General features: G+C 36.6%; 1 pseudogene; it reads right to left on the reverse strand.

The window, feature by feature from the left end:
- Positions 1-16,999, reverse strand: part of LOC135226582 (irregular chiasm C-roughest protein-like) — a 198,669-nt pseudogene that overhangs the window by 76,565 nt on the left and 105,105 nt on the right.

The raw sequence follows: 16,999 nt of genomic DNA on the forward strand, positions 1-16,999 counted from the left end.
TAGAGTGAAGGGCGTTATGGGTCATGTTACTCCTAGACTGTTGTACCAACTTCTTAAAGCGGATGGTGTTGTGATTCGTCAATTTCTAGCTGTTTATTTTCGTTGCATTCCTTCCAATCAACTACTCAGACCTAATGGTGGCCAGGGGGAAGTCAATCATCATTAACATTGTTATATATTATCATCACTGTTAGAATTAGACGTCTGTTTTGTATTTCATCCTTAGTATTTGTAATTTCTGCAAATATGCATTTCTTATTTTTTTTAATGGTAATGTGGTAATTATTTTAATATTATCATCACTGTTAGAATTAGACTTCTAAATGTATTTCATCATTGGTATCTGTATCTTCTGCAATCTTTTTTAAATTGTTATGTGGTAATTATTATAATATTATCATCACTGTTAGAAATGGACATCTAAATGTATTTCATCATTGGTATCTGGATCTTCTGCAAATAAGTATTTCTATTTATCTTTTTAAATTGTAATGTGGTAATTATTATATCATCGGCAATTAGAATTAGACATCTTAATGTAGTTTATCCTTAGTATCTGTAATTTCTGCAAACAGGCATTTCTATTTATTTTTTCTATTGTAAATGTGGTAATTATTATAATATTATCATTACTGCTAGAATTACACATATATTTTGTATTCCATCCTTAGTATCAGTAATTTCTACAAATAGGTATTTCTATTTATTCTTTTAATTTGTAATGTGGTAATTATGATAATACTATCATCATTGTTAGAATTAGACATCTATTATGTAGTTCATCCTTAGTATCAGTAATTTCTAGAAATAGGTATTTCTATTTATTTTTTCAGTGTAATGCAGTATTTATTACAATAATATCACCACTCTTAGAATGAGACCTCTATTTTGTATTTCATCCTATGTACCTGTTATTTCTGCAAATATGTATATTTCCATTTATTTTCTGTAATTGTAAAGTGGTAATGATAATCATCATTATTACTACTATCACCGTTAGTAATTGGCACCATCTATTTGTATGTCATTATTATTAGCCGATATTTCTGCCAACGCTGGTAATTCATTATTCGCTAATCCACATCATCATGACATTATTCTTTCTGGAGGCTGTCGAGATAATGACCCCACTGGAGAAACGAATACAAGACATGAGTGCAGTAACAAAACATATATATAAAGCGGCTCCTGTCACCGCCCCCAAAAAGACGAAAGGGCGGCGCCTCGGGAAGTCCTTGAAAGCCAAGCCCTTTGAAAAGGGGACGATCCTAGCGAAGGAGGGGTAAACGACTTCCCTTGGCAAGGCCGAAGAGTCTCGGAATATATACCCAAGGAGAAACTCATTTCGGCTGAGATAAATCATGCACAGAGAGAGAGAGAGAGAGAGAGAGGAATTTATAGCCTTGAGGAAATTAATGTCCAGTGTTACTGGTGAAGGAGAGTTGCGAATGCTTGCAATAAAGAATATTTTTTTTATTTTACCATTTTTATTTTCTTCCCTCTCCCTTCATTTCCTTCCTGTTTTAATTTTCGTCGTGATAAACATCGTTTTGTTTTTTTAAGCATCTCTAATTTTAGGAAATTATTTTAATTCCTATATTTTTTTTTGTCTCTGTTGGGATCTTATTGTGTTACATTGATATAAACAATATGGGAGCCAAGAAATTTATCTTTTTCACGCCTAAACTTAAAGTTTAATCTCTCTCTCTCTCTCTCTCTCTCTCTCTCTCTCTCTCTCTCTCTCTCTCTCTCTCTCTGTAGTCGTGTACTCCATTCGTCATCCGTCAGATTTATTAAGTATCCAATGAACGCGAAAAAGCCTGGAATATAATATTAAGAAAATGACAGGCATAATCAATATTCTCACTTATTATGACTACCGAATGAATTATTATATTTATATATCAATATCTATTCCAGTTATAATAAAAAATAAAGTAAAATCTTTTTCGTTAACTGGATGTAACATTAAGGCCCTGAGAGAGAGAGAGAGAGAGAGAGAGAGAGAGAGAGAGAGAGAGAGAGAGAGAGAGAGAGAGAGAGAGAGAGAGAGAGAGAGAGAAATGACCCAACACTAATCAAATAAATGTAAACACTGGACGAGAGCTTCCCTGAACGCCGGCTAACAAAGAGCAAACAAACGCATTGCAATTGCAAAGAATCCTTGCAACAAATACAGAGGAAACATTTCTCCGAATTAGAGGGCTTGGATGTTACAGTGAAGGGAGAAAATAAAAGATAATAGGATATATATATATATATATATATATATATATATATAAATATATATAATACTATATATAGTTAATATATAGATACATATATATATACTTTTTTTAATATATATTAATATAATATATATGTATGTCATATCACATTACCGTAACGTGGGTGTGTGTATATATACATATACATATAAATATATATATATAATATATAATATTATTATATTATATATATATACATACATATATATATATATATATACAATACATATAATTTAAAAGAAGTATTTGTAGTAAAATAACTTTAAAAAAACATGATATTTCAATGACATTCACATAACCCGCTTTGAATATATCAATTGTTTTAAAAACTGCATATAACTAACATCGAAAAAACTGCTGAGATATAAAAAAAATGCTAAAAAAACATTTATATTATAGCGAATGCAACGATTAACATCACATCATCTTCACAAGAATAACTAGCAGTAAAAAAAATAAACGAAGTAAAGCAACCAGGGAAATATATAACTGAATAAATTCTCAGCTTCGGATTCTACGACAGAGGGCAACGATATAATTGTGAGTTCGCAGCGTTGTCGTGGATAATTATGATATTCCTGGAATCAATTTGGCATTCATTTCGTTCATTGTTGTTGGTGAAATGGTCATTTTCTTTCCCTTTGGATTGAGCTGCTGACTGGGCTAATACATTTGGCTATTTTCACCATCTATATCCTCTTCTGGCGTTAACAGATCTGGTTGTCTATATGTTTTTGGGAGAGCGAAATCTCTCTCTCTCTCTCTCTCTCTCTCTCTCTCTCTCTCTCTCTCTCTCTCTCATCATCTATCTGATATATATATATATATATATATATATATATATATATATATATATATATATATATATATATATAAATTATACATGAGTGTGTGTGTACCTCAAAGCTGACGTATTCAAGATAATTCATTTATTACCGCTACGCTACTGCATGTATTCACTCTCATGACAATAGCTGTTTCTGCAATTTATCTAAATAATTAAAAAATAATTTTTAAAAAAGCGTAGCAATCCCATCTGCATATTTATAATTTCAAGTATCTAAAAAATTTAACAAAGAACTTAACAACAGCTCTGTTGTTACAAAAAGCCTAAACGCATTTGGTGGCCCCCCAAAAAATACATAAAAAAAATCTATGCAAAAACAAGAAAGCCATTACAATAACAAAAGAGATTCCAAAACAAGACCACAACCAGTGTCTCCTTCCTCCTCCTCCTCCTCCAAGCAGGAGCTAGCAACGCCGTCTTGGAGGCCAAATTAGGATTTCAAGAGAAAAACACAGGTTTAATGAAAACTTTAACTTTCATTAAGGCTTCGGGATCTCCCTAATGCCCATGTTTTGGATAGAATTATTAGAGAGAGAGAGAGAGAGAGAGAGAGAGAGAGAGAGAGAGAGAGAGAGAGGAGAGTGAGAGGAATGCCCACGTTTTGGCAGAATTATGGAGAGAGACGAGAGAGAGAGAGGAAAGAGAGAGAGAGAGAGAGAGAGAGAGTTTTGATAAGAATTTCTGGATGGAAGAAGAAGGAGAGAGAGAGAGAAGAGAGGCCTTAAGAGAAGAGAGAGGAGAGAGAGAGATAGAGAGGAAGGAGGAGTCGTGCTTCCAAAATCGGAAAAGCAAAGGAGGCCTATTGCCCCCCCCCCCGTTCCCGATTCCTCATGGAATGTAAGGAGGAAGTGTGTCCAAAATAGTCCTTAAAGAGAGAGAGAGAGAGAGACTCAATTTTTTTTTTTTTTTTTTTGATCGCGAGAGATAGAGAGATGTGAGGAGAAAATTAGTCCAAAATAGCAGAGAGAGAGAGAGAGAGAGAGAGAGAGAGAGAGAGAGAGAGAGAGAGAGATAATTCTCAACCCACTTAAACATTCCGTGAATAATATTCTACCCACCCTGTGGGTCTGCCCAGCCATAACCCTACCAAGGATTAGATTACCTTCAGCGCCTCCCAAGATACTTCCTTAATCCACCATAATAAATGGCAGGTGATCCTTTATTGTTTAATTGTTTAAGGTGTCCCTAGACTTCGTTGAGAGAGAGAGAGAGAGAGAGAGAGAGAGAGAGAGAGAGAGAGAGAGAGAGAGAGAGAGGTCAGGAAAAGCTACCAAAAATTGAATGACCATGTTCGTTGAATAAAAAAAAAATTAAAAAATAAAAACTTTCCAGTATGGATATTAAGTTTTCATCCACCCATAAGAGCGACAATTTTATAACGATCAAAAAGTTATCATATGTGCATTAAAGAAAAATCTTTGACACACATAAACACACCCGTAGGTGAATAAAAAAAAATGTCACCAGAGTGAAAAAGGAGCCCCTTTCATTTAAATTCAAATTTCACTTTTTCTCGAGTGAGAGAGAAACTCTCATCCATGCACGAGCGAGAAAATCTCATTCCTCAAAGTATGAGACACTCATCCTCAAAGGTCTTCCGCCTGTGACTTAGATGTTAACAGGGCACACTGCACCTAGAGGCACGACGCCAAAGCCCCTCCTGCCCTACTCTGGTCTCCTTTGCCTGTAATTGTAAGTCGCCCTATCTTGGGGTTTTCCTTTCCTTTCCCTTTCCGCTCGTCTCCTGTCCTCATTTATCCTTGTCTTCGTGATTAGTAAGACACAACGTCTCTCTCTCTCTCTCTCTCTCTCTCTCTCTCTCTCTCTCTCTCTCTCTCTCTCTCCATCAAACGGCCCTACCCTCTCCCCAAGTACAATGTTCTTCCTCGCGTCTTCCTTGATTGTTAATATACAAAAATAATAATATATATATATATATAAATATATAATATATATATATATATATATATATATATATGTGTGTGTGTGAGTGTGTGTGTGTGTGTGTGTGTGTGTCTGTGTGTGTACCAAGTCACAATCCACAATCTTCTATTGCAGTAAGTATTACCAGTAGACGGATTTTAGTTATAATCTACCTAACCAGAAGACCACTTGCGCTACATCTCATTTTTCCTCCTAAAAAAGATTTTATTTAACGCAACTTTCCCAAATTTAGCCTTCAAATATGCATTGCGTATACCGAAAGAGTTCGTCCTCTTATCCTTTTGTGGCTCAGAGAGAGAGAGAGAGAGGAGAGAGAGAGAGAGAGAGAGAGAGAGAGAGAGAGAGAGAGAGAGAGGTTTGGATTGGAAATCTTCAAAATATTTGCTCCCCCTTCTTTGAGTGTGATGATGCGTGCTGGTCAGAGAGGGTTGCTGTGAATAGAAGGTGCAGTATTTTATTTTTTGGCCCATGCTTGCATTTGGAAAGGAAGGGAGAGAAAGATTATTTTAGGCCAGGCTTCTTTCGTGTGTGTGTGTGTGTGTGTGTGTGTGTGTGTGTGTGTGTGTGTATTATATATATATATATATATATATATATATATATATATATATATATGTATATATATATATATATATATATATATATATATATATATATATATGTGTGTGTGTGTGTGTGTGTGCGTGTGTGTATTAGAGGACTTATTGTTATTGTGTGTTGAGAACATTATTATTATTATTATTATTATTTATTATTATTATTATATTATTATTATTATTATATTATTATTTAAAGCCTTCGTGTTTTGTATTGTATCAACTATTTTCATACCTCTCTGTTTTGCATCACTGCCTGCTATTTTCATTCCATATCCTGTATTCAATTAGATACATTCAACCTTCCATGTTTTGTATCGCCTACTTCCTTTTGATCGCTGCCTTTCATTAACTCACTTTTCGTAGTTCGTGAATACCTGATCCGCTCTGATCTTCTTCGGCGATGTTCATTCTCTCTCCCTTCCTGGACGCTTTCATCATTTTGTTTAACTGCCGCAGCTGTCGGTGTCTCCATTACGCTTCTTTTATTACTTTCATTCACATCTCTTTCCTCCCTTTGATGCTCATTCATTCATCAACATTACATCTTTAACGCGTCAACGTTCCATCATCTTCAACGCGTCAAACTTCCATCTTCAACGCGTCACGTTTCATCTTCAAAGCCTCAACGTTCCATCTTCAACGCGTCATGTTTCATCTTCAAAGTCTCAACGTTCCATCCTCAACGCGTCCCACTTCCATCTTCAACGCGTCATGTTCCATCTTCAATGCGTCAAACGTCCATCTTCAACGCGTCAAACGTCTATCTTCAACGCGTCAAACTCCCATCTTCAACGAGTCCAACTTCCATATCAAAACGTCAACTTTCCACCTTCAACGCGTCAAATTGCCATTTTCAAAACGTCGACTTTCCATCTTCAACGCGTCAAACTTCCATCTTCAACGCGTCAAACTTCCATCTACAACGCGCCAACGTTCAACCTTCGGCGCGTCAAATTTCCATCTTCAACGCGTCAACGTTAAATCTTCAACGCGTCATCTCGAGCGCGTATTCCCTAAAGCTCATTCAGCCACAACTGACATCTGTTTCTAACATGAATTCCTCTAATTAGACAGCAATTTTTTTTAATGAAAACAATTACCCCGCACAGCATCTACTTGATTTGAAACAAAATCTCTTAATGTATGTAGAAAACTGATTTTCACAAACCCTACCTCCTCTAGAGGATTCACTGACTCCATTGCTCTAAACACTATAGAGTTTTTACGCTAAACAAACTGCTCCCATACTGAAAAAGAGGGAGATGGAAATTATACCTGTGGTGGTTAGGGGCAACGGGGCTTATAAAGAAAAACCTGAGAAAACATCTTCAGGCAATACCAAGTTTCCCAAGTATAAATGAGGTGCAGATTGCTGCCCTCAAAGAAGGAACGGTAAACACCTTGAAAAGAGCCCTCGGATATAAGGCTAGGGGAACATAGAGGTGCAACCACTGACCACAGGCTGGGGCCCATTGCACCCCTGATATAAGTTGAAAATTAAGAATAACATAAGCCAGAGAAAAGATACAATCTGTTCGTAACAGATGATATTTCACTCTTAATGGAACTCCTGTGCTCAAAACAGATATATTCCTTTACTTTACAAAAGAAAACAATCCACTTTGCAGCTTAACCCCTTTATCACAAGTGTAATCACATTTACTCTAAAGTTGAATTGAATCTAGAATTTAGGCCATAGGGCCCACTGACTTGAATTTGAAGCTTCGGAAGAAAATGGAGTTCATTAGAAAGAAGTAACAGAGGGCAAAGGGAAATACAAAAATAAAAAAAAGAGATAGTTTATTACAAGAAAACTATGTATAAATAGCTTCTCCGTGGCACTAGGTCGCCTAGAAATGTCATTCGCGAATAGAGACATTTGACAGAAAAAAAAAAATTTCCGGAAATCTGACGCCCGGGTCCCTACCAGCTCGAACCGTCGCAGCGTTGGCACTGCAAGAAAAGGTTCGAACGATCCAATAAAGTTGTATTTGTGGAGTCGGCACGACGAGATTACTGCCCTCTCTGGCTGAGAGGTTTTATGGCTCGAAATTGGCCAACGGGGTGCACGTGGCGCCCGGCCATAAGACAATATGGCGCGCGTTTTCGAGTCGAAGCCTGAAATCGAATATGCCCCAACAGGCGTATTATGAGGAAAGTGCCAAAAGGACTGCAGGAAGGAAGGCCTAAGGTTAAGTTGGCTCATTTCCTCTTCGGTACATAAGAGACTCTGATGAACCTTGTATGCCTCCGATGAATGACTAGTAAATTAATGAATGAATAAGGAAATAAATAAAAAAATAAACTATACATATATAATATACATATATATATATATATATATATATATATATATATATATATATATATATACTATATATATATATACCCAATTTTTAAAACATTTTTGGACGTTATGGTTAGCGAAGCGAGTTTATAATAAGAGATGGATCGCCAAAATGTCAGTAACATTCAAATCATACGAAATCCTACAGAAACTGTAAAATTGTTTGGAAAAAAAAAGTGTATAAAAGCAATGTACTGCAGAAATACACATAGTGGACATTTCGAAGTACAGCATTAATTCTAGATTTTACACACACACACACACCACACACACACACACACACACACACATATATATATATATATATATATATATATATATATATATATATATATATATATATATGTGTGTGTGTGTGTGTGTGTGTGTATACACATTGTACAATCACACATCAACTGACATTAATCTACGATGAACGCCCTCCGCGTTTCATTACTACACCAAAGGTTTTCCTTGGAGACACGCAGTAACTTAAACTTATATCTCCATCACAGTTCGCTGAAGCATTTAACTCATATAAGAAAGACAAACGGGGAAGGGGAAACTCGAGAGATAATCTTTTCATCAGGACAACAGACACTAAATAAACAACTGGAGGTATTCCCAAGGAATGGAAAAACTGATGGTGATGAAGGGCTTATGGAAGCACAAGACGCACCCAAACCCCATACACACTCGCCCGCACATAACGCATGCACGCACGGACCCACAAACACACACACACATAATATGCAAAAGATCACAAATGCAGAGTTCTCTAAGAATTGAAAGCTGTGTGTGTGTGTGTTTGTGCATTTATTCATGTATGTATGTATGTATGTATGTATGTATATATATATATATATATATATATATATATATATATATATATATATATATATATATATATATATAAATATACTATATAGATATATATATATATATATATATAATATATGGATATATATATATGTTTGTGTGTGATATATGTATATATATATACAAGTGTTCGCGTACATGTGTAATTTAACATTCTCAATATAACTTTCCCCAAAAGACGTGACCTTTTTCCTTCAATTGGTTTTTAGCAGCGAAAAGCAAAGTTGAAGAGGAGGGAAGAGAAGCAGGAAAAGATTGAATGAAGAGCTCGATTTCCCCCTGCAAGGGAGATTGGTTTAATACGGTGACATCAAAGAACGATATAATTATATGACGTAAAAACGCAGTTTCCCTTCTGACTTGGGTTTAACTGGAGCGGGATTCATTATATGAAAAAGTTTCCATTTTAAATACGTTAGGATACAGCTTCCCTCAACTTGTGACTGAGTGATATATACTTCGTCCAATCGGTGTGACCTTTTGCGAGAAATCCCAAATGTCAACCCAGGATCTTAAGATATTATTACATAAACCTGGACTGCTCTCTCTCTCTCTCTCTCTCTCTCTCTTTTCCATCCTTGCACCAGCCATTTTTCCTTTGCAATCCTTCTACATCGCATAGTTTCCTCAGTCATCTTTCCTCTCTGCAAATCCAAGTCCAACAAACATCATACCTCAATGTATCATACAGCTTCCTAGAGTGCTCTCTCTCTCTCTCTCTCTCTCTCTCTGAGAATCTGATTGCTTACCATTTTTCTCTTTGCCTTCCTTCTGACTGTCTGTTTTTTTTTTTTTTTTTTTTTTTTTTTTTTTTTTTTTTCTCGTCCCTCCCTCCTGCCCGTTGAAGAACACATCTACTTTAGAGCATAGAATGTGAGCCCTTACCTACATACCATCTACCATAGCTCAAACCCCGTCGACAAACCTCATTCACCTCTTAAGTGTATTCAATTCCGTGTGTCTCATGCCGTTTTCTATGGGGTTTCAATCTCATGCCGGTTTCTATGGAGTTTCAACGTCACCAATCTGCGGAAACTAGGACCATGACGTTTTCGGTTGGTTTATTCCTGAGTCCATGACGTCTTCTTTGATATGCAAGCTAAATTTGAATAATCTGGGTCCCGTAATCCTTCTGTGGAACTCAGTCTCGTATATTGTTTGTATGGTGTTTTTACGTTGCATGGAACCAGTGGTTATTCAGCAACGGGACCAACGGCTTTACTTGACTTCCGAACCACGCCGAGAGTGAACTTCTATCACCAGAAATACGCATCTCTCACTCCTCAGTGGAATGGCCGAGAATCGAACCCGCGACCACCGAGATGAGAAGCAAACACCAAACCAACCACGCCACTGAGGCGCTTCAGTCTCGTATAATACCGCAACCTCAGACCGTCTTGTCATGTGCTGGGCGAAAAACCACTCGTACGCAAATAATTCAATCTATTATTTCTTTGGTGGACTTTATATATATATATATATATATATATATATATATATATATATATATATATATATATATATATATATATATAGATATAACATATATATATATATATATATATATATATACATAATATATATAATATATATATATATATAGTATATATATATTCTTCGCCAATAAATCCCATTCTTATAACCAAAAAAGTGATAAGTCCTTCTAACACTAAGCAGTCTCCACAGTCACGGGACTTGCCCTAAACTCCTGTATATTTATATAAGCTTCTCAGGATGTATCTAAACATACGCAAAACCCCAAAACGTCCTCCTTTAGAAGCACTCAAATACACTCAAATAAACCCCAATGACCCCCACATCATCTCCAAATTCAACCGCCCCCCCCCCATGCTTCGTCAAGATGCGGGAGAAGTATAACCGATATTCATTTCGGGAAGACAAATCTCTGTGCACCGGCGCCTTTACCTTTCAGCTGTTGCGGATTTTCTGTGTGTGTGTGTGTGTGTTTCTTATTCTGAAATACGCCATTAGCCCATTACAAATTCTATGCATTATCAAATGCTACTACTAGTGGTAGCTCTTCTGACATTGCAACGACGCATTATCAAATCCTACTACTAGTAGTAGTTCTACTTTTACTACTAACTACTACTATTACTACTAGTGGTTCTTTTTTTAAAATTATGCAAGTAAATCATTTATATTTCAAATGAACAACTTTAGCATTGCAGGTAAAACAGTACAAAAGTTAATATCATTGATACTGTTAATCAGCATCATTGCTACTATTGCTGATATGGATGCTTTTGCTTCATCTACGACTACTAATACTATTTTTTTATAGCAGTAATACTTGCATTAACGTTACTGCTACTTTACTATCAGTATAACATTAACAGACCTAAAGTCTCAAGCAAATCAAGCATTAACATTCAAAAGGTTATTGATGCAGCCAACTTAGACTACAAGACTCTTGAGATGGATCAAGGCTCGGGGATCCTATTTTCTGCCTTGTTAGAGGAAATCTCGTATTTGATTTGCCGTCCCTCTCTGTACTTCTAAAGGAAGAAGCTCGGCTTCTGAAGACATACCTCTCTCTCTCTCTCTCTCTCTCTCTCTCTCTCTCTCTCTCTCTCTCTCTCTCTCTCTCTCTCTCTGTAAATGGTAACTCCCCTAAGATGTATATAGAGCGTATTCGAACTTTTCCAACCGCGACTGCCAGAAATGGGGAAGTTTTCTCTTGCGTTTTATTTTGTCATTATTTGTAACAGTATAATATACTTCTTGACGGTGTTCCGTTGTATTCTAAGTTGCCAAAAGTTCATCGCAATGTCTCTAACAGATAAATCATACCCGGTTTCTGTAGGTAAAAGTGTGTGTGTGTGTGTGTGTGTGTGTGTGTGTGTGTGTGTGTGTCTGTGATAGGAGAACCCCCTTCTCTAAATATCCCTCGGCGTTGTTTTCCAATTTCCATTTACTTCCTCCCTGTAACGTCGTATTCTGCTCTTAGCTACCCAACAGCGTCCAATCATTCCCTTTTCCTACGCAGCCTCAATCTCTCTCTCTCTCTCTCTCTCTCTCTCTCTCTCTCTCTCTCTCTCTCTCTCTCTCCTACAGGCAGACCGACATTAAACGGATCTCTGAGAAACCGAATCATTCTTTAGGACCCGGTCATCCTCCTCCTCCTCCTTCACCTCTCCTAGAATCCCCAGCAGTCAAACCTCCCCCCCCCCCCCAACCCCCCAAAAACGAAGGAATGTCCTGCAGCTGCCTCCGTGTGGGAGGGGCTGTAATAGCTGACCGTTATTGCTTCCTTGACAAACTTACTGTGTTCCCAGCGCTTCTCCTCCTTCAGAGAGAGAAAGGGAGACAGACGGACAGACATACAGACAGATCACGGTGCCCAAACCATCCTCTTACCACTGTGGTGGTTCTCCTCCTCCTCCTCCTCCTCCTCCTCCTCTTTGTTATATATGAGAATTGGGAAGCTTTTAGTGCCGGGAGATATAACCAACAAAGAAGAAGATGAAGAAGAAGAAGAAGAAGAAGAAGAAGAAGAGGAGGGGGAGGAGGAGGAGGGGGAGGAGGAGGAGGAGGAGGGAAATATGGAATTGCTGTGGCATTCCCAGAAGCTTTTTACAGTCAAGGAATTCCTCGGGTGACATTTGGAAATCCAATTTCATCATTCTGAAGGAACGCACATTCCCGTCGTTGTGGTTTCGTCGTCTGTCGGCGCCACTGTTGTTGCTGGCTGACGTGATTATGATTTGTTCTTCTAGAGAGGCTGCTCTAATTGGTGGCATCGTCTTGGGGTATTCTACGGCCCCCCTTACTATTGCGAAAGTTCTTCAGTGGCTAATTTTTCAAATGACGTTGCCACTATCACTTTTGAACCAAAGAAAAACTTCTCTCAGTTTTCTTCTGAAGATGGAAAAAGTAACCCACAAAAATGACTGAGTATAACTTGTTTACTTGTAAGTATTTACATAGTATTTTACTCAACACTCTAAAATACTATATAGATGCAAGTAAACAAGTTATACTCAGTCATTTTTGTGGGGTTTTTGTGACTCATTATAACTTGTTTACTTGTAAGTATTTGCATAGTATTTTACTAAACATTCAAAAATACTATGTAAATACTTACAAGTAAACAAGTTATATTCAGTTATGTTTGTGGGGTTCCTTTTCCATTATCACTTTCATTTGTGTGGTTGTCATTGCTGTGGTTACTGACGCTTGTTATTATGAAGTAACGTTATCAACCTATTTCTTATTGCATTTGTCTCCGTTGCTCTGTTACTCTGTTACTCCAGGTTGCACTGCCACCATATGGCAAAGGAAACCGTAGGTTATATTTAATTAAATGCATGCAACTTTTCCCATACGCTTTAATCAAAATAATTCTAGTACCAATTGGTTCCTAGCCACATAAAAAATATCTAATCCTTCGGGCCAGGCCTGGGAGAGCTGTTAATCAGCTCAGTGGTCTGGTAAAACTAAGATATACTTAACTTCTCCTACTGTATCAATCCGAAGGCTGCATCTAAGGGTTACTACACTTTGTCACACACACATACATACATATTATATATATATATATATATATATATATATATATATATATATATATATATATATATATATGAAGAGAACGGATGGTTATCAAAATTTAACATACTTCCAAATGATTTTACCTTATTAACAGGAAAATATACCTACTTGCAGATGTACACGATTCCACGATAATTTTCCAAAGGGCTCAAGCGTAAAGAACGTCAATGTGCAAAATCAGTTACTAACAAACATTACATCTGATATTCCCAAACTTAATTGATAGAATTCCCCCATCAGAAAATTACAGTAATTCCTGGAAAAATTAAATGAAACATTTACAACGCGCGATGGCGTCCAAATGATGCAGTAACCTCAATTTTAAGGTTGTTGTTGTTGTTGTTGTTGTAGTTACGAGTAAAAAGACTCGCATAGAAGAAGCCAAAAAGTTAAGTATCTCTTAGTTTAACCAGAAGGATCACCTAGCAACGGGACCTACAGCTTATTGTGGGATCCGAACCGCATTATATCGAGAAATGAATTTTTAATCACCAGAAATAAATTCCTGATTCCTCTAAGGCGGCCACGGGATGCGAACTCGAGCTACCAGATTGATAGTCAAGTACGGAACCCACTCGTCCAGTGAAGAAGTAAGGAGCAAGCCAAAATCCCCATTACACGGAGAGTCAACGTCCCAATTACCAGGTGTAGTATAAATCAGTAAAAGAGAGAGAGAGGAAAATATAGTTAAATTCCTGACTTATAAAATGATGTGAATGAGTGGAAAGAGTGCACGGATTTACATAAACAGTAAATGTGTTGTGAAAGCATAAAGGAATGGGCATTTGTATTCAAATTCCCAGACAGTGTGAGTAAGAATAACTTGCAGGCCAGCATGCTATCAAAGGCATTATTGATTACGCAATTACGTCATTACGGGGTAACATATCGTGTCTTAACATCACGTTTAATCAAGTTATGAATACGCTCTCTCTCTCTCTCTCTCTCTCTCTCTCTCTCTCTCTCTCTCTCTCTCTCTGATATATATATATATATATATATATATATATATATATATATATATATATATATATATATATATAATAATATAATAATAATAATAATAATAATAAGTAATAATAAAAGGAGCCCATAAAAACACCAAAATATAAAGAGAAAAGTACAATATTTCAGAGACTGCTGTTTCCCTCTTCAGGAGACAGCAGTCTCTGAAATATAGTACTTTTCTTTCTATATTTTTGGTGTTTTTTATGGGCTCCTTTTATTAGATGGAATTCTGTTGTAACAGAACATTTTTACCAGTCATATATATAATATATATATATATATATATATATATATATATATATATATATATATATATATATATAGGGAAAATTGGCAATAAAAAAAAAACAGAAACTGCAGTCAATAAACTCACAACGTACTGCTGAAGGAAGAGCCACTATCAAACGACCTGACCATCCCCACCATATGAGAAGAATTAAACCATCGTCCAAACAAATTAAAGCAGAATAAACATCGTAACCTTCCGTCGAGCGAGACAATCAAGCACTCTACGGCTTTCGGCGTTAACAGACAGAAAAAATATTTCGCTTTATTGAACCCGAGTAAAACACCGCTGAGCGTAATCGGATGGGACTCAATCGATACAGATTAAATGTCTGAAAATAAGCCTCGTTTTCGAGCGCGCGAGCGCGCGTTCAGCTGCCAACCAGATTATGTAGCGGCGGGTGAGAGAGGACTGGCCTTTTCGCCAAGCTCTGGTTGAAGGAAGTGGAAGTGTGATTCTTCTTTGAATAAATGAAGTGGGAGAATGCTGTTTAAAATGAAGTGGAAGGGTAAATATTGGGGCAAAATGAAGTGGCCACCTGGGCATGTCAGCGTCGTGAAAAGATTGTTAGGACGATGACCCCTTAAACGAAGTGGAAGCGTTATTCTCTTGGATAAATGAGGTGGAAGAAGAAATTTCTCAAAATGAAGTGGAAGATAAATTTGGGACAAAATGAAGAGGGCGTGTCAGTATACTGTTTTCATGACGTGACAGTGCTGATGGGATGACGACCACGCATATGGTTAAACGAAATGGAAGCATGATTCTTTTGGATAAAGGAAGTGGGGGGAACAATTCGTTGAAAATGAAGCGGAAGAGTAATTTTTAAGACATAATGAAGTGGGCGCGTAAGTGTGTGCTGAAGTAGTTTAACAAAGTGTGGGATTTTGTGCTGAATGAAGTAGGGAATGTGCTTTCTAGTGCTCAGTGCACTTTTGGGTCTTACTTTTGTTTTAAATTAAGTAAAAAAACTGAAGTGTTTATCTTTTTTTTGTGTTTTAAATAAAACCACCGACAAGGAAAGTACTTCTGGTGCTGAATGAAGTTTCAGATCCAAGAAGATATGATTTAACTTCTGAAATACAGAAAATTACAGTAACCTGCGATAACATAATGGGAAAAATCGAAAACTGCCTGCCACTATAATTAGTCATTGTTAAAGAAGCTACTGAAAAACAAATTAGTTCAATATTTACCTAATCAGAACCCAGTACACATTACAGCCATCGATTTGACACGTACCTGTGAAGAGAAGAAAATAATTTGTAAATAAAAAAATTATTGTCAAGTCTTATATATAAGTAATTTTGCAAAACTCGCAAATATCAAGTAAACGACTGTAAATATGATAAATTGTGATGAATAGATAACCTGTTAAAACTCATAAGAATATAGTTTAAGAGCATAAACCAAACGAGGCAATGAAACATTTTAAAAAGCAATGCAGAGAAAAAAAATTCATGAATTTATAGTAGATAAAGAAATAAAAAACTAGTAAAGGCATTGAAACATTTTAAGGACTAATAAGTAGAAGCAATGAAAAATTTCAAGATATATTATAAGGAATACAAACACCCATGAATTTACAACAGAAAACGAAATAAAAACAAGTAAAGGCAATGAAACTTGTTAAGAAATAATATAGGGAATACAAGCATTCGTGAATTTATAGTAGAAAAAGAAATAAAAACAATGAGGCAATGAAACACGTTAAAAACATTCATGAATTTGTAGCCAGAAAATATATAATGCTACTCTTCTTTGCATTCAGTGCAGCCTTCAAACAGCTGAACATTTATGTATATCAAACCCCAATACTCTGGCATAAAACTGTAATTCTGGAAGAGAAAAAGCCTCGGAAAAGAGAAAGGACAGAAGCCCTTGCATTCCGTAAGGATCAGAATCCCTCGCATCTCGAATGACGAATGCACTTTACGGCCCTTTTTGACCTGGCCGTCTCCCAAAAGACAACCGACCCCTGCCCTCGATACACAGTCTCGTCTCCACCTTCCTATTCTGAGAAAGACCAGAGTCTGTCTGTATGTACACCATTACTTCTTTATTTAACCACACAACTTTTCGAATTCCAAGGGGAGACGCCATTTGGTTTTAAGTGTTTTAAACTTTCCGATTTTAGTGAGTTTTTTCGGGATAAGGTTGATAGAATCAAGTTCCCTAGCTACCCAGGATGCGACCCACCAATGTTAAATGACTATCAGGTCAGCCTGGGCCAAACGGCATTTCTTTCCATTAAGATAGATCTCCAGT

Source organism: Macrobrachium nipponense, chromosome 14, assembly GCF_015104395.2.
Source record: "Macrobrachium nipponense isolate FS-2020 chromosome 14, ASM1510439v2, whole genome shotgun sequence".
NCBI lineage: Eukaryota > Metazoa > Arthropoda > Malacostraca > Decapoda > Palaemonidae > Macrobrachium > Macrobrachium nipponense.